The 23,483-nt window shown below is 43.7% G+C and overlaps 1 protein-coding gene across 3 annotated transcripts in view; it reads left to right on the forward strand.

The window, feature by feature from the left end:
- Grin2b (glutamate ionotropic receptor NMDA type subunit 2B) overlaps nucleotides 1-23,483 on the forward strand; it is a 503,512-nt gene that overhangs the window by 296,589 nt on the left and 183,440 nt on the right. The window lies entirely within an intron of this gene.

Raw genomic sequence — 23,483 nt, forward strand, 5'->3', positions numbered from 1 at the left:
CTTTGTTATGCTATGATTTTTATTTCCGAACTCTTAAATCTTCATTTTATTTTACTATGACAGCAGTGAGAATTTACCTTCGGTTGTTATAACTTGTCTACACACTGGTCAGATAAGTTATTGTTAGGTTGTTCCAACTATGCAGTCCTTATGGAAGTTATTTTGCATCATTGTAACAAAGCACCTGAGGCTGGTTAACTTTATAACGGCAACAGTTTTGTTAATTCTGGAGGCCCAAGAGCCAGCTTCTGGTGGTTGTCTGTTGCTGACAGAGTCCCAGTATAGCAAGGTCAACATTTTGATGGATGGATTTTTTTCATAAGTTTCTATATCTTACAATAATAATTTTTATTTGCTAGCCATGTTCTATCCAAAAGATTAATACAAATATTTGGTTCTTAAGATATTTTTCAAGATGTAAAACTAATGCATGTATGTTGCGCACTATGTCATTTATTTGACTGGTGTACATTTAAGGATATGTAAATTTTTATTATACAGAGATAATATTCTTGCATTTTGGAGTATTTTCTTCCAGGCACTGAAAATGTGTTTGGATATATTTTGTTTACACAGACATAGGGGGGATCATTTTACCACATACAGAACTGAAATAATTCTCTCAAAAAAACAACACCTTTGGTTAATATTTACATGCTCCCTCAAAAGAAAATAATTTTAGACGTTCTTTTCTCTCTTGCTTTACCATGGGAACTCCTCTTCGGTGGGTTCACGATTTCCGCAAGCTGAGAATTGGCAGGGCTTTGGAGACATCCCTAAATGTGAAGCAGTCCCTGCCTGTGGTGTTCCACCGGCAGGGAATGGCGGGCGCGCACTTGCTTCAGCAGCCTGTGTAACACGCTCATCAACTCGTAAGCCATGGAGCAAAGCCCAGCGGCGATATGGGAGGTGACTCCAGCTGAATGCTGGGGTTGGCAGGGTGCTATTTGTGCAGCCCTGTCACATCTGAATAATGCCTCTTTAGAAACGCTACCTACCTAATGGAGAAGAAGCAAGGTCTATTTATCTTCCTACACCTGAGATACGAAGGCGTCATCTACAGCGTTGCCGAGCCTTGCAGGCCTCCATGTTAATCCGGGTAGGGGACAAGAGTTTCCAAAGCCATGCATATCATCTGTCAAAAAGGCTTCTCTTAAGATTCCTATTCTCCATCTACATGGTGAAGTCATAGGGCTGGCGAAACATCACTATCGTTTTCTTTTCTTCAGTGAGAGGGTTTTTTTTAATTAATTAAATTCCTTAAATGTGACTCAAGTGCAGAAAACAGTCATCAGATACTGTAGTTTAAGTAGGTATTGTATTGTACCTACAAAAACCAGTAGTGTAGGCTTAGCACTGTTAACATCACCTATAGTTACTGCGGACCTCTTTGAAAGGCAGTTCTGCTAGGATCCTGGCCACTCAGTACAATCTTAGAACGATCATAGGTGACGATTGTGGAGGCCGGCCGGTCCATCCAGTCTCTCCGCCCTGTTTCTCACTTTTAGAAGGTTACTGCTGCGTGAGATGAACCCCCCAGCAACTGTAGCACCCACAGGAGGGAGAACTAAGGTAAAAACAGAAGGGGACATAAAATCAGGTATTGCCCTAAGTTACCAGGAGACGAGAGAAACGGGGGTAGAATGTGGCTCAGCGAGATGCTAATTGCACCATCTGCGCGCGTGTCAGGAACCCCGATAGACTCAATAGACAGAGCTATTTTTTTCATCGCATTTAGAGACAAGCTGCTTCCTGAATCGGATGGATTTTAAGGTTATGCTTGCAGATCTCCAAAGTGAACACTGAGGCTTTTCCCATTCTTTGCCCGTCTCCTGGGCTGTGTAACTCTTGGTAGCTAAGACTTTGCATCATCGGAGCAACTTTTCTTGCTGATTTGTCTCCATAGCACTTAGGTGGGGTATGAGGCTCACACAACCCTGGGCCTGGTTTTCCAAAATCTCGTCACTCAGAGATTTGCAATCCACTTTGTGAGGTTGCTGGGTCTCTCGCTTTGCACTCCTTTGCCTCCTGCTGGATTTGGGTCCTTTTCCTGCTCGTTAGGACTCCCATCATCGGGTGAGGATGAGGACCGAGAACAGCAAAGCATTCGATTCATGATAGGAGATCTACAAAGGTCTGGGTGAGGGAGCAACCTGAACCCTTTGCATACATACAATCTGGTGGGGTGGGATCTGTCGATTCGGGTTAGATGCCTTACCTGTCCCCGTCACTGCTGATAATAAAGCGTTGACTTTGTGGGAAACAGGATAGAAATGGACTGCAAAAGACAGGGATCTCGCAGTGAGCTGCGACTTCAACACGATCCTGTAATGTGGTGCAAATGAGAGAGAGTCCAAGTCCACGTGAGTTCACTGAAGTATCAAATTGGTGTGCAAGCCATCTTGGCGTTAAGCATAGGTCAGGCACACATCAAAATGGATGTATTCACTGAGGGTGTGCGTGTGGTAAAGCTGGACTTTAGACTCACCTGAGGCAGTTTCCAAATCATAGGCACAACACTTTTGTGCAACACAACTTGAGAGGAAGCCAGGGTGCTGACTTGGGCAAAACTTCCTAAGCTAATCAGCAAGTGACCTTATCCACTGAGCAAACGAGATGGTGTCTCAGAGAAAGCAAAGCAAACCATTCGAATAGCGTTCCCAGATGTAAAGACACCCAGATTCTCAAACCTGAAACCAAGGGGTTCCCAACGTGATTGCAACATGGCTTATCGGAGCTGGTTCTCACGGACCATTTTCCCATTCTTACCAGCAGGACCTTCAAACGTGCACGTGACGCTGCTGGCTACCTCTTGCTTGGTGTTAACATACCAGGTCCCTTTCTTGCTTGACCCACCAGCATTCCTTCCTCTTCTTCCTGTTTTTGAAAGTTCCAGCCAGTTCACCATGATCAGGAAGCCCTAAGTCAGAAGTAGTTAAAATAAGGAAGAACATAAAAGCAAGATGCCCCACCCTGAGCCTTGCCTGCAGATCTCAGAGCTAAGCTCCTTCTCCCTTATCACGACAGGAAGCGATAGAGGCATTTTAAATCCGGTCCACTTCACACTCTGAATCCTTCTGTCTGGTTCACAATGGACCCTTACTGAGCCTGTCCTCCAAAATTCAATCAACCTCCACTATTGTAGCTGAAACTCACATCGTTTTTTTTTTATTTTCCTTATCTGGACTGTGAGCCCCTCCGCTTGTCTTTATTCTAGGCATTATTTTCTTAACAATAAAAAATTAATTAGAAAGTTAATTGGATCACTTATCATCCCTGTTTGAAAACTTTTCTTAGATTCTTATTAATATAGGAATATTCAAGACCATTGCGAAGGGCTCGCTGTCTTTGCAGCCTTAACCCACTGCCTCTTACTTCTACGCTTGAAGATTCTCTGTTCTTTTAAGCAACTCAGCAACTACAGCTTCACCCTTACCACGGAATCTTGCCTCTGTATTCGTGCCTGTCTTCCTTGCCAGAAACTCTTCATATTCTTTGACCCAGCTAAAAGAGTCCTATGCTCTTCTTGCCAACGCTATACCCTCCCTTACCAAACGATCTGAATAGGTTTTGTTGTTTTAATACACTGTTTCAGTCTGATGCCTTCAAACTCTTGGTGATCCTTCTGCCTTGACCTGGACTTAGAGGTATGAGCCAACATAGCCAGTTTCGGCTGCTCAATGTAAGCTCTTGTCCTTGCCAGGTTTGGGTATTTAAGCTGTTGAATTTGCGGGGTTATAGTGTTTAAACCATTGTATTTATGATGCTGTATTTGTTTACCTTTAGTACGAAAACTGTTGTATTTGAAGCCCACTTGCTGTTGACCTGAGATAAACTATGCAATGTTGTAGGGTTGTGGGTCCCACTTCTGCTCCACCACAGGTCATGGCTGCTTCTTGGGGTGGCAAGTGGCAGTTGACTGTGCTTGCCCCATGCTGTGTTGGGCTGAAGGGAAGCCCCAGGACACCACTCCAGGGGGCAGGAAAGCACAGTCTGAGACGTAGGACAGCTGGAGCTGGCTGGGGGTCCCTGGGTCTCTGAGGAGGCCTGAGCCATCTCATTATCAAGCTCTCAGACATCCAGGTGCTGCTGGAAGCCTCAGAAGAGCTGAGAATGAAGTCGGGGGCCTAAGGGCTAGATCTGGCCCAGGGTCAGAGGCAGGGCTGGGAGGAGAGTCTTTGATGGCTGCAGGCTTGAGCTTAGGTTTGGTGGTGGTCATGGCTAGGAGCGTAGGGAGGCTTTCTACCAGAGATTAGACAGTGGTTCTGTAGGCGAAGGCCTTCTCTATGACTCCACATGGTGGATAATGGTGAAAAGAGGCAATCCATGGTTTTAAGGCATTTATTGTCAAGGCGGAAAGTAGATGAGTAAAACTGTACCCCACCTCTCAGGGTGGGCCTGAGGTTAAATGCCTTTTACAGGGAGGAGTGTCTGGGAAGGAAAGCTTACTGGCTACGCCTTTTAGGTACCTCATTATAATGGAGATCTGTCTTGAGCCTATGGTGACCACAAGCCATGTCTTCTACATGTGGAAGGGCTTGGGGTATTGCCCTTATATGACTGATAGCCACAAATTTATGGGAGTCTATGGGTAGTGGCAAGGAGTGACAGGTATCCTGGAACAGGCAAAGCTCCTACCATTCCTTCAGTGTCTCCAAGGCTTTAGCCTTAGATCAAGTGGGGACCAGACTACTTTTCACGGTTCCACACAGTGTCAGGGAAATATGGGGGATGCAGAACAGAGAGCAGAGGCACATGAGTGAAGACGACACGGCCTTCAGAGTTTTCTGTTCTCTCTAACACTTCAGGGATGTGGCCCCAACAGCACATGTTCTTTTGATTCATTGCCAAAGGCCTCCTTCATGTTTGTCTTCTCCTTGCTGATGGAGTGAGACAAAGCAGAAACCCTAGGGACTCCATGTTGCTTTCCATAAAACAGCAAGCTCCCCATTCCTTGTCACTGTCACCAAATCAGCACATTAGGAATAGGCACACTCTTTACCCTCCGGTCTGCCTTAGAGGCATATCTCTGCATCAGAACCTGGCCATGGAATTAGCAGGAAGTCAGAGAAAGCCTTGTTATTGTTTAGAACTCGGGTTTGATTTTTGTTTTGTTTCATTTTTTTTTTACCTTTTAGTTAATACTATTCTTCTTCTGATATAGGCGTATTTGTTTCCTTGTTTTGTGCTACTATGTATCAAACCCAGAGGTTCACATAAGGTAGGTAGATGTTCTACCAACTATGTTGTACTCCATGCCTTCTAATACAGGCTTATATAACCAGACGTCAAGCCAGACATGTCTAAAGGATGGTGTACACATTGCTTCAAGTCCTGTGAGTGAGGAAGGATGAGGGGAAAGAGTAGGAGAGTTCCAAAGAAAGCTATGGCTCTTTACCCTACACATGGGAAGACTTGCATCAGTTCCTTCAGTTCTGGAGAAAGCTGGGAGGAGAAGAGAGATGTACATATGCGGTCAGCAATGTTATCCTTGATTTCAAACTACACACCAGGCCATGGGAAAGAGCTGGTGTGCTAGGGTTCAGAAATACACTTTGGGCATTAGACATACCTCATTGAAATTCTGACCTGTTGTTTACTTTGACAATATTAATCACCATGGCCAATCCTGTTTCCTCATCTGTAATATGGGCTCACACCCAGCACCACATGCAAGCCTCCTGGAGCAGTGAGTGCTTTCGAAACGTGGCTTCTCACTTTTCCGTTCCCACTTGACCATTGTCACACGCTCTAGCAAGTGAATTGCACATTATTGAGAGGCAGGAGAGACAAGATGCGGATTAAATGATGTCAAAGGCTCTTGTGATTGCTTACAGTTTCCATAGCAAGGACCTAACACGAGAGGAGCCCCTGCATGGACATGCATAGGCAGGTTTTGGGTGTCCTTACCTCTGGTTCAGAACACTAGGAACCCACTCCTCTCACTTCCTTCCTAGCCTTATGTTCCTGTTCCCCGGCTCACCTCTTCCCCTTCCCTCCACATTCTCTGGCCGGTGGCCCTGAGTCCAAGCACTCCTAGATGTGAGTCACCGATGACAAGAGCTGCTTTGAGATTCGTGCTTTTCTTTCAATACTGAATTATAAGTCTCCCATGCACAGTTCTCTGGCAGGTTTGACAACTCTACCATTCCTGGCCTTGAAGAAAGGCTCCTCTCATCCAGGCAGAGCCATAAGTAGCATAGTCATTAGGGCAGGAGGGGAGGGATGTATGTCCCATTTCATGGTTTACAGATCCATCTACAGTGCAGAACTAGCAAGAGAGCTTTACCACGCAGGTTCTATCTGAGGAATATTGATAGAGTCCAAGTCTCAGGGGTAGGGCCCCATGATCTGCTCTCTCCCCAGGTTCACTGGGTGAGCCTCAGGGACCTAGCTTGATCTCTTGCATTAAGCCTGCAAGGGCCTATGTAGCGCTGACACGTACATTCCTGGGGTGCTGTCTGTGACCCATGTTTTCAGTTTGCAATTTTAGAGGAGGCACGAACGCTCTAAGGATCTTAATTGTTCTTAGTTGAGTGTGAAGGGAGAACTGCGAACCACAGTAGACACTATCCTCCAGTTTACGTATGCCGGATAAAATGGCTCAGACACCATATTTCCAACAATTTATTATCTCCAGGGAGGGCCTGAGTAGGTTTTCAAATAGGAGTCCCTGTAAATGACAGGCATAGGTTTTTACTAATGGATGGGCCTAGATCAGTACAGGAATTTGGTGTCTGTCTTGGCAGGACCTAACTTTACACATTTAACAACATCCTCATTGATGTAGTCTCCCCTCCTTACGGGACCCGGAAAATGAAAACGACTCTAAGTTATTCTGTGCAAAGGACTGGATTAAACAACGGCTTAAGAAAGCAAACAAACAGGCTGCAAGGAGATCGGGAACCTCATTCATAATTTTCCTCTTGGGCTCCAGCTAGAGCTCCTGAACCTCATCCCTGCTGTCCAGAGACCTTCCTGAGTGAGCTTTAGACTTGGCAGCGATGATGCTGCTTTAGAGGCATTCACACTCCAACCGGAGCCTTGGGTGTGGTTAGGAAAAGAAGTGAGAAGCATGGCTGCTCCTGATAGTCCATCTCCTGCAGGTGGCTCCTGTCCACACCGGCCGGTCCTTATCTCCTCTTTCTACAACACCTACTTCCTTGACTTGTTTTTGGCAGTGCTCTGAATGTGCAATGTGGTTGCCATGGAGATGCTACCCAGCATGCCGCATGCTGTTTCATCTTCTCTCCATCTCTTCATTTCTCTCCAGTGTGTGCTTGTTCGCTCCCATCTCTACCTCGCAGACACCCACCCCAACCTTTTTCTCTCCCTAATTGAAGACATCAAACACCGCACTCCTTCAAGCCATTTTGCTACGTCTCCTCCACACTCATATCGAACGTGTTTTAATTTCCCATAATCAGAACAACCTGGTACTGACTGGAGAAAAGGGAAGAAAGTTTCCCCAAATGTTAAATTTCCCTTGTTTATGCTGGTTTCCTGGGAGTCTGAGGGAATCCAGGCAAGTGTTATTCAAATTAACATCCCTCTACTTTCCCAGAGATTAAGTCTCTACCGAGGTGGGGAGAGACTCAGCAGCAATGCCTTTCTGATTTCCACCTGGGCTCCTTCATGTCCCCTGCTGTCTGCAGAGCAGAGAGCCCGAGCTGCCCTCGGTCCCAATTGCCTGTCCATGAAATATCCATGGTGCTTATTATTTGCACTAACCCTTAGGCATCTCTGTAGAGCCCGACATGCTGGGTGCTCAGGAGTTGGTCCAAATATGAAGAGGATCATCGAATGCCTAGTCACTGTTTACCTCCACCTTCCAGGACTTGTGTAAAGGGTAGATAACGAGAAAGACTGAAGGAAGGACTTTGTGACTGTGTCCCTAACCAGGTGACAATTGAATATTTTCTCCTACGTATACCAAAGATATCTTTCTTTTTCTTGATAATTAGAAAGGTGCTAGAAAATAAATGTATAAACATACCTTTCCCCCATTCCCTTCCTAAAAAAAAAGCTGTCTCATCTGTATGTCATAAGCAAAATGAGTTATATTTCTTTCTTTCCTAAACTGATAAAAGGATGTGTACATCAGTAAAAACAGTCCCAGAATTACCTTTTACGTATGTTCCAGACACCTCAATTTTCTAAACTTAAAAGCAACCCATTAGTCAGGCACCTTAGATGACCAACAAGACAACAATTTCTTTTTCTTTCTTCTACAACAAAACTGCTCAGGAACAAGCAGGGCTCCTCATTCGCTTTCCATTGATCTTCAGTGTGTTTACTTACCTATGTGGGCTCTCTCAGGGCCCAAGAACATATGAAAGGACGGGAATGCGATGCTTGCGTGACTCTCATGGCAGAGCTGGTTTTGGGGGCCACTTAATGTGGAAAACAAAAAAGAAAACATTTTAAAGGGACCTGCACAAGAATGAGGTCAACCTACATTTTGTCTCACTGCTTTTAGAAACCAGTTTTTGATACTTCGTTCTTACTTAAAGAAATCAATAATTGAGTCACTTTCCACCAAAGAAACCATCTCCCTCTCTCCCTCTCTCCCTCTCTCCCTCTCTCCTCTCTCCCTCTCCCTCTCTCTCTCCCTCTCCCTCTCCCTCTCCCTCTCCCTCTCTCTCTCCCTCTCCCTCTCCCTCTCTCCCTCCCTCTCTCTCCTTCTCTCCCCCTGTCCCTTTCTGTGTGTCCCTCTCTCTCTGTGTGTGTGTGTGTGTGTGTGTGTGTGTGTGTATGTATATCTGTAGATGTGTTGTGTGGATGTATGTGCATGTCTGTGTGGGTGTGTACATGCATGTATGTGTGTGTGAGTCGTGTGTGCGTGTGTGTGTGTGTGTGTGTCTGTGTGTGTTCATGGAAAAGTCAGAAAGTAGTGAGACTTGCTTTCCAAGCTAGTCTTCTAGAAGTTCTAACAAATCGATAGGTGTTTACCGAACACTTAGCACCAGAAAGGAACTAATTTAGATTCTGCAAGAGAGTAATAGGACAAGATTTGACTCTTTAAACAGTGCATTGTCTATCACAGAATTCAAGACACGGGCATGAAAAGTTAAGTAGCCAACAGGAATAAAATGGACCAGAGGAACAGTACATAAAATACTGAAGTGTAGACTACAGGCTAGAGGAGAGAGGGAGGAGGCATATATGGTCAAGAAAGTGGGAGAGGGTGGGTAAGATTTTATAGGGGCTATTAAGCAGGAGCAATATTCAAACTGCATTCATTTGAAAGCAAACAGTAGAGAAATGGGCAATTGTGTATTGTTCCAAGACAGCACTGAATCCACTTCTTTAGCAAAGGTTTGTGTAGAGAACATGAGAGAATTCCAGCTGTGCAGATGGGGGTCAAGGTGTGGAGGGCCTTGAGTAAAGTTCAGCTCTTACTCCAATGAGTAGGAAGCCATTGGAGACTTGGAAGTAATGACTGACATAGTTCTATGAAGTTTATAGTAAGATTAAGGGGGAACGTAAGGATGATGAGGGTAATGCAGAGGCCCCAGAGATAGGCCGTTTGAGAGATCTGCACAGGGGATGATAAGGTTCCATAGCATGAAAGGAGGAAGAAGGGGACTCATGGAAGAGTTTCTTGGCAGGGCTGGGCAGGCTTGAAATTCCAGCATTTGAGACAAGAGCAGGAGTGTCAAGTGATGAGAGAGGATGGAGACACCTGGGAAGCCTGAAGACTGAAGGAGTCAGACAAGCCAGCATCTACGGGATGCCTAGCATTTCCCAAGTGCTTCCTAAGTATTAAATAACTTGAGAAAGAGGAGTCAGGCAGTCAGCTACTTTGAGGAAGTGGTCTATCAGCTCCATTTCAAGCACTGTGAGTTTCTAATGGGGGAGAGACAATGATCCTAGCTGACAAGGGGTGAAAATAGACCCTAAGATGAGGTTTAGATTGGAGGTGTAGGGCTGAGTTGAGGGCTCAAGGTTAAAGCACTTGATGCACAAGTATGGAGACTACAGTTCCGATCCCCATGACCCCACGTACAGGTTATAAATGCTGGGGAGATGTGGTGACCATTCTGTAATTCCAGCCTGAGATGGCGGAGTTGGGGGAATCCCCAGAGCAAGTCAGCTAGCAAGATTAGCCATATCAGTAAGTTCTAGGTTAGCCTGAGAGACCCTTCCTCAGCGAATGAAGTCAAAGGTAGAAGATGATTCTCATCCTTAGGCCTTCACATACGCAAGCCACACATGTACACAATTACCCACATACACGTGTATCCAATCAAGCCAAGCATGTCTACATACACAGATGCATGTGTGCATACATGGAAATGGAAGGACAAATAAAGATGGGAGGCATAAGACTGCAAATCAGTCAGACTGAAGAGTTTGGTGTCTAAGAACAGCTCGCAGGGTGCATCGGCCTGTGCTGAATGTCAAAGAAGGAAGGGGAATGAGATCTCTCAATCAAGTCTAAAGCTCACCAGCATGGCTCACCAGCCAGCTTCCTCTGGGAGTCCCATGCCTCTGTCTTCCCAGGTTAGAATTACAGAACTCATGTGTATTCTGGGGTGGGGGAGGGAGGAGCCAGGGGAGGAAAGGAGGTATGGAAAACTGAGTCACAGTTGAAAGAGGAAAGCAAGACAGTTGTAGGATAGTATGTAGTCAGGAAGCAACACTGCAGAATATGTCTACAATGTGATCGAGATTCAGAGTAAGCACAGAGCCATCCATGGATCTGACTGTCCAGACCCAAAGTGTGGGCCTGTCTCCCTTATTGAGAGTAAATGAGATTTTATTATAGCTCCCAGAATGACTTTAATATCATATTTTTTAAACCCTGTGAGAACTTGGACATTCTGTGCCAAACCAAGATAAACTTTTTCCAATCTTAACGGAGCCAGATAAATACCCCAGCTATTGTTGCCTGCCTTTAACAAGTGCTCCGAGAATGTGGCCCAGCCTTTATAACTGACTGCCTCCCAGGGCATGAGCTGAAAATTAATTCCCCTATAAGTCCAGTCAAGCTCACCGCTTTGTGCTTTGTCCTCTGGTTTCTTTTAAGGCAAATGAATTCCATTTCTTCACTTCTGAGGGGCTTTCGTGTATGACAGGCGACAGATTGACAGCCCCTAGAGAACAGGGTTCTCTTATATGTTCTGACCATCCGTGACTCCAGTCATCCCTGGGGTCGAGGAGAGCCTGTGAGTTTTATTTTCTCCCTGTGAACCCTCACTGTGGTAGGAGAATGAGGACAACCAGCTGACAAGACTGTTAAGTAGGAGCATGACTGGTTAAAATCCTAGGAGGGAAGGCATTCAGATCTGGGCTTGGGCTTTTAGTTCTACCATGGCAGAAGTCTCTGGATTCTTGGTGTCCTTCTCCTCTGACCGTGGCCTCTGTTGACAGCATTATGCTCGGTGTGAGTCTATGTGGAAGGAACATGAGCTCTGGGATCACTGAGAAGAGATGGACTCAATTCCTGCTGCCAACAACGCCGGGCTTCATTAGAGCATAGCTATTACATAATCATGTATAATATATGCTATTATTTTATAGCATTGCTGTGAGAATTTAAAATAACATAAAACACCCAGAGCCCAGCTTGGCATGTGTTCAATAAATGACAACATCCATTGTTGGACTTCCTTTTATTGCACAGCCAGAGCCGAAATATGACTTCCAAGCATTGTTACTTATATGTTCGAAAGCTAGGGGATTAATTTACCTCGGGGAGACAGAATTCTGAAACCGTATGTTGAAAAAGGAAGAAAGTGTCAATCAGCAAATTCTGTACACAATGCTGGAGCACTGTTGTGTTTTAGCTGAGTTTATTGGTTCTAGGAACACAGCTCCTAAGAAGAGCCAGGCTGTCCTCCTTTTCATTCACAGGGTGAAAAGGGAGTTGAAAAAGAAAGAGACATCAAATGGTACCAGGAATTGAATGCTATAAGGGTTGGAGTCTTACTTTGCTTCCTTCACAAAATGGCAGGGCGAACTGTCTTTGGAGCTGGTCTGTTAAGCTTCATTTGCTATCGAAGCATTTGTTGGAATGGTCCAAGCCGAAATACTGAACTGAAGTTCAGGGGAGAGGTGAGATCTGGGATTGATTCTCAAGTCTTGGTGTGGAGGTGATTAGTGATTGGCTATGTCTCAAGTGAGCCAAAGGGAGAGTGTAGTCTCAACATTGAGACTTGGGTACCCTCACAACAGAGAGTGTCAATAAGAAAAGAACATAAAAGGAGGGAAGTCTGGCCTGAGGTATAAAAAGAAAACCAAGATAATACTTTAAGCAGCTAATATGCAAAGCAAATGTCCATGGGAAACATCAAGTGATGGAAGGCAACCACAAGGATGAAGCGAAGCCACTGTCATTTCATCATGTAGACCTTGTTTTGATGACCAATGACTTTGTGATATATATTGGTAGATAGTAGAGGCAAGAGCCAAGACTGAAAGGGTTGAGGAGTCGGGTTTGACGATGAGAGACGGGCAACAGGTGTCTACTGTCTTTGTGAAAAGTTTTCAGAAAGTAGAGATGTCAATATAATTACCTTTGTGAGGGGTTTGAATATCTCTTTGCAAACTGCCCTAGTAAACAAAGAGTTAATGGTATAAATGCACAGTAATTTCAGAAGCATTAAAGAGCAGGTTTCCATGGAAACATCAACCTACAGAGGGAGAGAGAGAACTGAGATCCCCTGACAAAGAAGGAACAGCAGAGCTCTAGCCCCCACACAGTACAGCAGCAGAGATGATTACATGGTTCTCTCATCTACCCTGGGAAGATGTGGTTGGGGTTCACAGTGCTGTCCTCTTAGGCGGGCGGGGAGGGGGGAAGGGTTGGTTTGGTTCACATAAATTCTTGTCCTCATTTTCTCTGAAACTCTTAATCAAAGGCCAACTCATGTTAGACTGTTGGACCAGTTATTAACGGGTGTCTTTAACTCAGTAAGTAAACAAACAGGTCAGTTTGCACCGCACCCCACTTTCCTTCTCCGTCCCAGTCTGACCTGGAAGCATTGCCAGGATGTGCTGGGGTTTAAAGCTACATTTCCACAATCTCTAGACAATTAAGATGTGATTTTGGCGGACGATGCTAAATTTTTATATTACATTTTATTTCTTTTAATGTGTGTGTGTGTGTGTGTGTGTGTGTGTATGCGTGTGTGTGTATTATGTAGCTGCACATATGCCACAGCACATGTGTGAGGTTAGAAGACAAGTTGGATAAGTTCATTCCTTCCACCACATGGGTCCCTGGAATCAAACTTGGGCCACCAGGTTTGACAGCAGGTGCCTTTACTTGCTGAGCTATCTCACAAGCCCAGGAAGACATGCTAAACAATGTTGACCAATGCCTTAGCATCGAGCATGACGTCATGGTGTGTCCTTCTTGATTCTGTATGCAGTGGTTCTCACTGTTTTCAGATCCATTACATCCACCCAGGACAAACGTGTTAAATTCCCAAGCTCTTCACTCCAATCCTACTTTAAGAATGTCTCCTCTCACTTATCTATCATCCAGGAAGCCGGTCCCAGGAGTCACTACAGAACCGACATGACAAACGCCACGTTGGTGTTTCCTGCTGACCTTCCGGCTGCTCACTCTCTCTACTCCCGTCCTATGTTACACTCTGCATCCTCTTAGGATGTAGGTTTGGCACAGTCCCTTACTGTCTCCACCGGCATCGTGTGTTCCACTTTGCCTCCCTCACTACTCTTGCCTTTTCTTAAATCCTGCACTCAACAAGTTATTATGTTTTTCTCTGTGTGGGAGGGTTCCATCCACATGGCAGATATGGTTTGTAGATAAATTCTCTCCATAGCCTCTCATGAACCTGTAGTATTAGAACATTCAACTCCATAGCTTCTCGTGCACTCTAGACAAGTACCTTACAATGGAGCAACATCCTCAGAAATTGAGTTTTCTAAAACAGAGCTGTGTTCCTGAAGAAGTCAGCATCTTCCACAACCATGTTTCTTACACCTGCAACATGATAGGATTATGGAATACCCACATCCCTGAAAGTCACAATAATCACAGGGGCACCTTTAGTTCTCTGTCTATCCGAAGCCTTCTCAGACCCTTGTAATTGCCCTGCCTCCTTTGGTCTCTTCCCCTCCTCATACAGCACAATGAGTTCTGGGAAGTCCCACTTGTAGAAATCTGCCAACTATTGCTAGAAGACTAAATTACAGCCTCATTTGCCAGGAGTGACAACTCTTCATAATCTCCGTTCCCATCCCTGTGTAACGGAAGCTGTCACTGATTCATCCTAAATTCATTCACTTCTCTTGTCCTTTGCTTTAGCAGAGCTAAATAACAGTTAGGTCAAAGTTAAACGTGTGGTAACTACCAGGAGAATGGGGACTCCATATGCTTCTTCCAGTGTGCTAGTTTTATTGATCCTTTAAGGTGAGACAGGAGAGAGGGTCCTGAAGAGGGAAGAAGAAACCAAAGTCAAGAAAAAGAGAAAAATCCTCATCATTCTCCTTCTGGGGTCTCATGCCCAGGTTACTTTAGATCCTTAGTTGAGGTCCTATACATAAAGGTTTTCTTTCAGTCTAACTGAAAGCTCACAGGAAGGAAGTGTTTTCTAGTTAATGTTGAACATTCCAGAGAAATCTTTGTCAGTTGTTGCTTGTTTAGTTTTGGCATTGTCCCTAAATACTGTTTCCAACTCAGAAGCAAAAATGGGTATCAGAAAGACAAGCCTTCACCTTAAAATTAGTAGTAGGCACCCTACATATTTTCTATAAATGTGCTAAATGCTATGACCAAAAGCAACCATGAAGGAAAGGGTTTATTTTAGCTTACTGCCTGCCATTCATCATGGAGGGAAGTCAGAGTAGGAACTCAAGGCAGGACCTTGGAGGCAGGAACTAAAACAGAAACCATAGAGAAGCGCTGCTTACTGACTTGTTCCCCATAGCTTTCTTATATAGCACAGGACACCCCTGACCCCAGTCCAAGAATAGCACCACCCTCAGTGGGATGGGCCCTCCCATATCAACCATGATACATCAATCAAGAACATGCCGTACACACTTGCCTATAGTCAAGCTGACGGAGGAGTTTTCTCAACTGAGTTACCTCTTCTTGGAGGACTCTAGCTTGTGTCAAGTTGACACAAACCAACCAGGGCAGTAGACATAAAGAGGTGACAGCAATAAGTGAGGGCCCAGCTAGCTTTTGATGTGTAACATTTCTCTCTTGGTAAGTCCTAATGCTTAGTGTGGATAGTATACCCTGGCCATGTTCAAGGTGGTAGAGAAAACAAGTTACATTCAGTATTTTGAACTCAAGGATGACGTCTGAAAATGAGCTGGAACGCAAAGCCAATTCTGTGACCTTCTTATCATCAAGGCATTTCTTGGTACCTGTCACTGGAAGTCCCACTGTTGTGATTACTTTAGCAGGACCTTAGCAGGTCTCTCCATAGCCAAGGGGACTAAAAGCAGTGAAATGAGAAGAAAAATCATTTATTTCCTCTTCCTGGTTCTCCACGCAGAATTGAATGGGAAGAGGGTTTGCTGCATTGCTCATTAATTAGTGTCAAAGGATGGCTTCGTTGCTTCCCCATAGGAAATACCATACTTTCATACCCAAGTAGGAGTAAGTCTTTCCTGAAGAGACTTTAAGGAGAATTACATCGTGTTCAAAGCAGAACTCCAGGAGGTCAGAATAGGGGTCATTTTGAATAGTCATTTACCATGGACTAAAATTATGGAAATGTTAGCTCATCTTTTGTGTTCTTTGGAAAGGAAATGTCGTATTAAAGTAGTTTGGTTAAGTGATTTCCAACTGCAGAACACCTCCCAGGGATTTGCTAACCACAACAGCAAGAAACAAATGTTCTCTAGCCTCAGCTCAGGATGCAACGAGGGATGTTAGCTGCAGTATTAAGAGCAAAGCAAAAGTCGGAGAATTGGGAGGCTCAGAAGTTAATTGGCCAAAGCACAGCAGCAGCTTCCCAGACCTCAGTGTGATCAGCAGCAAACATGTGAGGTAAGGTTGTGATCCAAAGTCCCCAAACACTAATGGTCTCCAACTTCCAAGCAGCGTTTTTAAGAGAGAACTGTAGCATGGCTGGAGAGAGGGCTCCGAGGTTAAACCCACTTGCTGCTTTCGCAGAGGACCTGTTTCCAGCACCCACCTCAGGTCGCTCCTAACTTCCTGTAACTCCAGTTCCAGGGGAGTCTGTGCCCTCCTCTTACCTCTGCAGGCACCTGCATGTATGTATGCACAAACACACGCATAAAAGAAGATAATGATCTTTAATCTTTTAAAAGGGAACGATAGAAGCATGGAGAGATGGCTGAGTGAGTAAATAGGATGCCAGTCAAATAAAATCAGGCTTGGAGGTGTGATCCTGTAACACCTTCACTGGAGAGACAGTCGGGCTGAGCCCTAGAGTTAGCCGCCAGCCTAAGGAACTCCTCAACTTTCTGGTTCAGTGAGAGATGCTGACCCCCCAAAAACACAAGGTGGTGGGTAGTTGAAGAAGATACCCTATGTCCTCCTCAATGTCATGACATTATTTGTTGGACTCTGTGTTGTGTATGGTGTGTGTGTGTGTGTGTGTGTGTGTTATAATATATACACAAACTTTCTCTTTTCTCTTCATTGCTTTTGTTTCTTGTTTTTATTTTTTTCTACTCATCTCTCCCTAACAGAATTGGGGGACACAGAATGTTTCATTTGCTTATATTTCTTATCATTGAAAACAAGCCTGTGTGCTGATCCCAGGGAGGACTATAAATAAGTCCAGGAGAGAATTGTCCCCTGGCATGGACTGCCACATTGACCCACTTGGTAGAATGGTGGAGATTTCAGCAGCCATTACAGAGAGTGGCAGAGCTACGCTTCCCATGACTTCACTTTTCTTTTGAGGTGAATAGAATTCTATTGTGCGTTTGTAGCACCTGTACACACATCTTACTGATTTGATATCTGTCCATAAATAACAGTTTTCTGGAGGAAAGTAAATGGTCTCTACCTTCCTCCTCGGTCCAAGCAGAGATTACTGCGCAAGTCTCAACAATTCTCCTCTATTTTCTTCCATTTCAGATAAAACTAAGTCATGATATTCAGTTGTGAAACAGAATCCAGGAGAAAGTGCTCAGAATTTTTCATTGTTGGACTTTGGAGCCTGAAGAGTTCTTTTTCTTCTTTGTAGTAAATTGTAATTGATGTCACCATTTGTCCCTCAAATGAAAGTAGTTCATCCCAAACTCCCAAAGGGAGGAAACGTATTTCTCACCTCTAGCAGAGGAGAGGGAGCTTGGCAAGGTTTGAGCAGCCAGCTTTCAGGTGCCTTAAAATCTCCCTCATTCATTTAACATTACGAATAGAATTTAAATAATTTGTATATGGACCAGGCCACACTTGAACTTATTACTGTTTGTGAACATTTTGCGAGATAAATTAATGATATTCAATACCATTTCAGAAAGATAAAGATGTTTAATTCATTAGAAGACAAACTATTTTTAATCTTCCTCAAGTAATTATAAATGGATATTGTGGTGTAACCTTTAAATTAGTTTCTCCCAATGTTCTCTAGTAGCTATTATTTTTCCTAAATCAGAGAAAAAGCTTACAAGACTAATTTTCTAATTATTTTGTCTAGTACATGGCTTCATATTGCTATATATGCCACTATAGCTCCAGGGGAATTTTCAAAGTTTCTTCAAAGTCCTCTTTCAAAAGCAAAACAAAACAAAAGAAAAACTATTGCAAGATGAAATAATTTATCTATCTTGGAAATGTTACTACCCATTTTAGGGTGAGGTGAATCTGGGATAAGAGGGATCCTGAAAGGGAAGCCTTGATTGTGAACTTCTCCCCACAGGGCTTGTTCTTATGTGAGTATATCTGCTATACTTTTCTCTGTGCTCCTTTCTTCTTCCTAGTTTTCTTACCAACATTTGGAGAAGTTATCTGAAGTTTTTCATTCATTGAACTTATATTACTAATGGGAACAGTCTCCTAGGTTGGTTCCTAGAAGAATCCATCATAAATTCCAAAAGACAAGTATTTGTTGACAACAGCCTACCAAAACAAACCCACTACACTGATCTGATAGTTCGGGGTTCATTTTGATACACTAATTCCTAATTTAGGAAAAAGTAAAACGTTTCTATTTAGTTTATCCAAGGAACAATGTTAACAAATCTAAAAGGCTAACTTACAAATATCTTGGCCTTTCTCCTTCAATACTGGTTTTAATGAAATGGCTTTAAAAGGTTTTAAAATCTATGTTTATGTTCTTGTGAGAAATTGTTTCCACTCTTTCCAGGGAAAATGTGTTGAAAAATAGTCATTTCCAACAGCACCTTCTACTCTTCAGAAAGACATTTTGAAAGACCTGTGGCTTTGCCAAACAGATTTCAGTAAACTAGCAGACATAGTATTTATCAGAAGAAATGAGGGGTAGATTAATTGCTATCCTTTACAATCTGTTAACTGTATATATCCTATAACATAACATTGTATACCTTAAGCATATTAATTTAAAGAAGATTAATTTAAATGCCTCAAAAGGACACATCAATACAGTATAGTTGTAATTCTCCATATCATTCGAGTTCTAAGATGGCTTTAACCAATCTATTTTTTATTAATTGTTTTTAAAATTGCATAGAAGTAATTGGTTTCCTTATGGCATCTTGTGCTTAATTACCACTATACATTTTTCAGATTCATGCCCATTCCCAACCATTCTCTTCTCACTCTCCACAATTCCCTCTCAGACTCCAGCATCTATTCTCAAACCCTTAGAGTACCCCAGTTTTAACAGTGAGTCCACTCTCAAGATAGCACCTCCATTGTCCTGGTCCAAGTCACAATACAAGGTAATGGGTTTCCTCTCCAGTCAGTATCTTACCAAAACTCACAGCTTGATCTGTGCCTTGTAAGGGCTGTGGGTTACTCTTAAGGCATCGCTATGAGCCCCTGGACGAGGGCTGCAGGGGAGACCCTTCTGATGAGGCTTCCGCTTCTCTTCAGCTACCCAGGAGCCCCAGGCTGGAGGCCAGTGTGTACTTCTTGGTGCATTGCCTGCCTTTTCTCTGCATTTTCATTTGTTCCATCACTGCCTCTGTGAATTTCCAAAGCTCTTCCCTCCTTTTCTCTTCGAAACAAAGTCTTATTTTTCTTACACTGATTGCTCTCCACTGGGTCAGAGGGAGGCAGCTTCAGGTCCGCCATTTTACCCATCTTACCAGGAGGTTTGGAATCTGTCTATTTGGTAGGAGATAAAGAGAAAGGTATCAGACACAAGAGGTGTATTGGTGGTACACAGTCACACAGGAATTTTCAGAGACAGAAACTTGTAAGCAAGAGGTCAAGAATTCATTCACCTGCGAGAACTCTCTACTTTTAGTAGTTAAAAAATGGACATGTTCTGAAAACCTAGCTCCACTTTTGAAACATGGTGGTAATTGGAAGGAGTATGGATTGGGGTTGAGGATGTCTGGATGTTGTTTCTAACCATGTCATGTGATCTGAGTAAAGCCACAGAATCCTCTGGATAACAACGAGCGAGGGGATTGGATGAGTTAGGATGATAAGCTATTTCAATTTGCCGCCTTGTTAGTGGATATTAATTTTTATAAGGCTAATGCTTTGCAACAATATGAAGACAGAAAGGTGCCATTTTGCCAGGGCTCTTGATTTGCTGACAAAAGCTGGCAGAAGTCCTTCAGGTGCCTCCCGCACAGGACTCACTGCAGACTCGTCACCTCAGGCATCTACATGGTACTGTGGATGCTCTGTGTGGCCAAAGTCAAAAAGAAATAGAGTTTGCCAACATCAGGCTGACCCTCTTAAACGAGCTGAAGTGTGACTTAGGTCATGTAAAACAAATGTGTTGGCTGGAAGCCTGTCAAGATTCTGATTTTTTTGCTCAACAAGGAGATAAACAGGAAGGGAAATTTGTTTTCATTCATTTAGTGTCCAGTAGAGACGATATGAGAGCATGCTGGGTTATGATGCACAATAGAGGCAATGGACAGTGATGTCACTTCAGTGTCATGAGAAGATATAGAACAAAGAACAGAAGGTCTGATCTCTGATCCTGAATGTGACTGTCACTTGGAGAGATCATTTAGCATCTTGGGATGTGTTTCCTCTCTAAAATAAGTTTCCAGTGAAAATTTTTCTGCTTTTCTTTGAGTTGCAGCAAGCTCACATTCCATATGATCCCACAGCTTTAGGATATAGGCTACAGGGTGACAGATGTGAAATCACATTTGAGAATCAAATCAAGTAAAATTTTAACATGTCCAACCTTGATGGGACTTCAGAGAGACAAAGAGTGTAATGGGCAACATTCTGCATTGGGCTTCCACTTAAGCCAGGGCGTTTGCTGTGTGTGAGGATGGCTTGTGTAGAGAAACACTGATTAGAGGGTCTCAGAGTCTTTACTACAGTTCAGCTTCTTCCTCAGGACTTCTGTGTCGGGTTTCAAGGTCTTACTATTTTAAGTTGATAAAGTATAGCCAGATCCAAAGGTAATTGAGTATTTTCAGTTCTCATGGGAAGTTTGATCATCCATCTGATCTAATGACCTAATGTTACCTCCATACATGGACCTCAGTCTTCATTCTTTCCATGTAGCCCATTTATTAGCAGATATCCTTTCAGATTCTCTTTCAAAGAAGCGGGTGTCTTGCCTTTGTACGCCTTTAATGCCAACACCATTGTTAAAATGTTCCCTATTGTCATCTCATGTATAAATCACGTTTTTATAGGGTTCCTATCGAAGAATTCATTTGTTCATGACCACAGCTGTTTTCTCTGAAAGCTGGAGGTCAAGTGACATTTTCATTTTAACAAGGGATCACTTAGGTTCACAAGTAGAGAAGCGACCTCAGCCATAATCATTGCCACCCCTCATTACCAGGGGGTGTACTGATGGGCTCTGTTGTTCAAAAGCCATCCTTGCTCAGGTCTAGTGTAAGGTTTCAAATGCCGCAGTAGCTAAATGGTATCACAGCACGGGCAATTCCTCAGAAGGGCTACACACACACACACACACACACACACACACACACACACACACACACACACCGTGAATGATTGCTCTCTATGCTGTGGGATGACACAAATGATTAAAACACACGCAGTAGAATACTTTGTAGAGTGTTGTGAAGCTTTACAAATGGTCTTGATAAGTCTTCATTCAAGAAGAGCTTAGCAAGATGGGATGGACACAGAGAAGGGGGAGAGAAAGGACATATCTGCAAGGCAGTGATTTCTACATGAAATCAGGACATGGAGACACAGGAAGAGAAATGTTTAACTACAGGCCAGTTAAAGTGCCTTCAAGTGGGCTTTATTTCCTGAAGATTTAAATGTCTGCTCTTAGGCTCCCAGCTCAATGCTATCCCCTTCAGAGATGTCATTGTGAGACTATATACCAACGCCATTCATGTTACGTAGAAATTTAATCATTTCTGGAACTTCTGTAATTGCCTGCAGAAATGGACACTTCCTTTTTAATATTTTAATAGTAGTTTAGATAAAGGCAGAATAATTTATATCCATGCCTGGTGAAGAGGTGGGTACTTAAGCTGGTAATTTATTTCCCTTTGTCCCCCTCCTCCTTCCTCCTTTCTGTCTCTCCTCTTTTTCTTCCTTACTTTCCTCTCCTCTGTTCCTCTCTCTCATCTCTCCTTCTTTAAAAAAGAAATGGGATTAAACTATTTTTTGTTGCATAATCTTTCTCTAAAGATGCCCAGAAATTATTGCAAGCAGTTCGGTACTATTATAGGAAGAACATAGTTTTCTGGTTCATGATGGTGGAGGCTTCGACTGTAGTTTGTCGGTTTAAAATGTTGGTTTTGTAATTATATTCCTTAGACTGAATACTGTAGGGATTTGGGTTGTATTTGGAATTAGTGCCAACTACAAGAAACCTGAACGTTATCTTCAAAGTAGTGATAAATTTGGGGAAGCTGCACTGACTGAGCTAAGAGGTGAGGAGCAGAGGTAAAAAAGATGCTGTGTGGGACCTGAGCTGGATCAGGGATGCCACACTCGACTGACTGAAGGCTCTCAAAAAGGGGAAGAACTTGAAGCCATGGCAGATGATAAACATCTAAAGAAATGGGATGCCAAATCCCATGTTGCTATGAGAACAGGATGATGTGGTAGAAAGGCCATGGGACTTAGGATGTTACATAAACTATTACTTCTGATAAGAATTAGTAAGATAATATTGAACAAATAATTTAGCGTTTTTCTTTCCTAATCCATACAATTAAAATGATAGAAGCCAGTGAGCGTCACAGGTTAAAATGGGTTTCTATACGGGATGTTTTGAAGACATGTATGTCTTCAAATACCTGACGAATGCTGGGATCAAAGAAGGACTAGACTGAGACCCTAAAATATCACGAGAAGAAACAAGTCTTCAAGAGCTATAAGGGGGTGGAAATTAGCTTTAAACAGGGCAGAATGATGGGATGGCAGGGTGAGGGTGGGGGACACCATGGCAAGTACCTCAGTCATGAGGAATATGCAAAAGAAGCCTGGGGGTCCAAGTCAGTGATACCACGGAAAGAAAGCATCGGTTATAAGAAGCGGCAAGCTAGCTGACCTGAAAAGTCTAGCTCAAAATTCTAGGAATGTCTATTCTTTTGGACTCTTCTGTGCTCAACAGCTGTGCCTCTAGAGCTGCAGAGCACAGTCATGGTAGGCTTGCCAATCCCAGAGAGTCCTAGAATAAAAAATAACCCCCCCCGGGGGGGGTATGCTGCACAGACACCTTTACAGTCTCTGGAAGGATCTACATTTCTGTAACTTCACTGAACCTAACATAGCCTGCAACAGGCAACTTTCCCAGGTGTTCCCAAGAAGAGAAGTTAGAAGCAGGTCCTCCGAGCTGCCTCCTCCACAGCTTTGTGAGCTACGCCTAGCTCGTTCCTTCACAGAGACTCACCTCACAAGCAGAATCAGACCCAGAGTGCTGGGGTAGATCACGGAGCACAGAACCTCATCGTTGAGTCTGTGGGCCTACATAGTGAAGGGACATTAATTACCGTCTGCCCGCTTGCACTAATGCACTTGTAACGAGCAGGCCTCTGGGAATTCCCCGCTGCTTCTCTTAGTCCCAGCAGCGAGCCATAGACAGGGTGGGCTGGAGACGAATGTCCTGCAGGAAAGCCATTGCATTGGTCTGATATCGGCTGCTTGCAGAATTTTCACTAATTTACGCTTTTGTCCCCAAAGCCCGGTATGAAACACACATCTCCTTTTCCCACACTCACAGTGCATGCAGGAGTTGCACTAGTCTTGGGCTCTAGATGCTTCTGGCCTGCCATGTTCTCTAGTCTTACAAATAAGGGCTGAGCAAGTCCTTAGTAAGAATCTAAAGAATGTGCATATTTGGGGGTGGAGACAGACCCTGAGCGCCTACATGCTACCTTTCTTGGCAGAAAGTTGTCTTGATACATAGCCATTTTCTTTTCTTGTCTCTAGCTCCTCCACCCCTTTATTCCGCCCC

The sequence above is a fragment of the Rattus rattus genome, chromosome 6 (genome assembly GCF_011064425.1).
Source record: "Rattus rattus isolate New Zealand chromosome 6, Rrattus_CSIRO_v1, whole genome shotgun sequence".
NCBI lineage: Eukaryota > Metazoa > Chordata > Mammalia > Rodentia > Muridae > Rattus > Rattus rattus.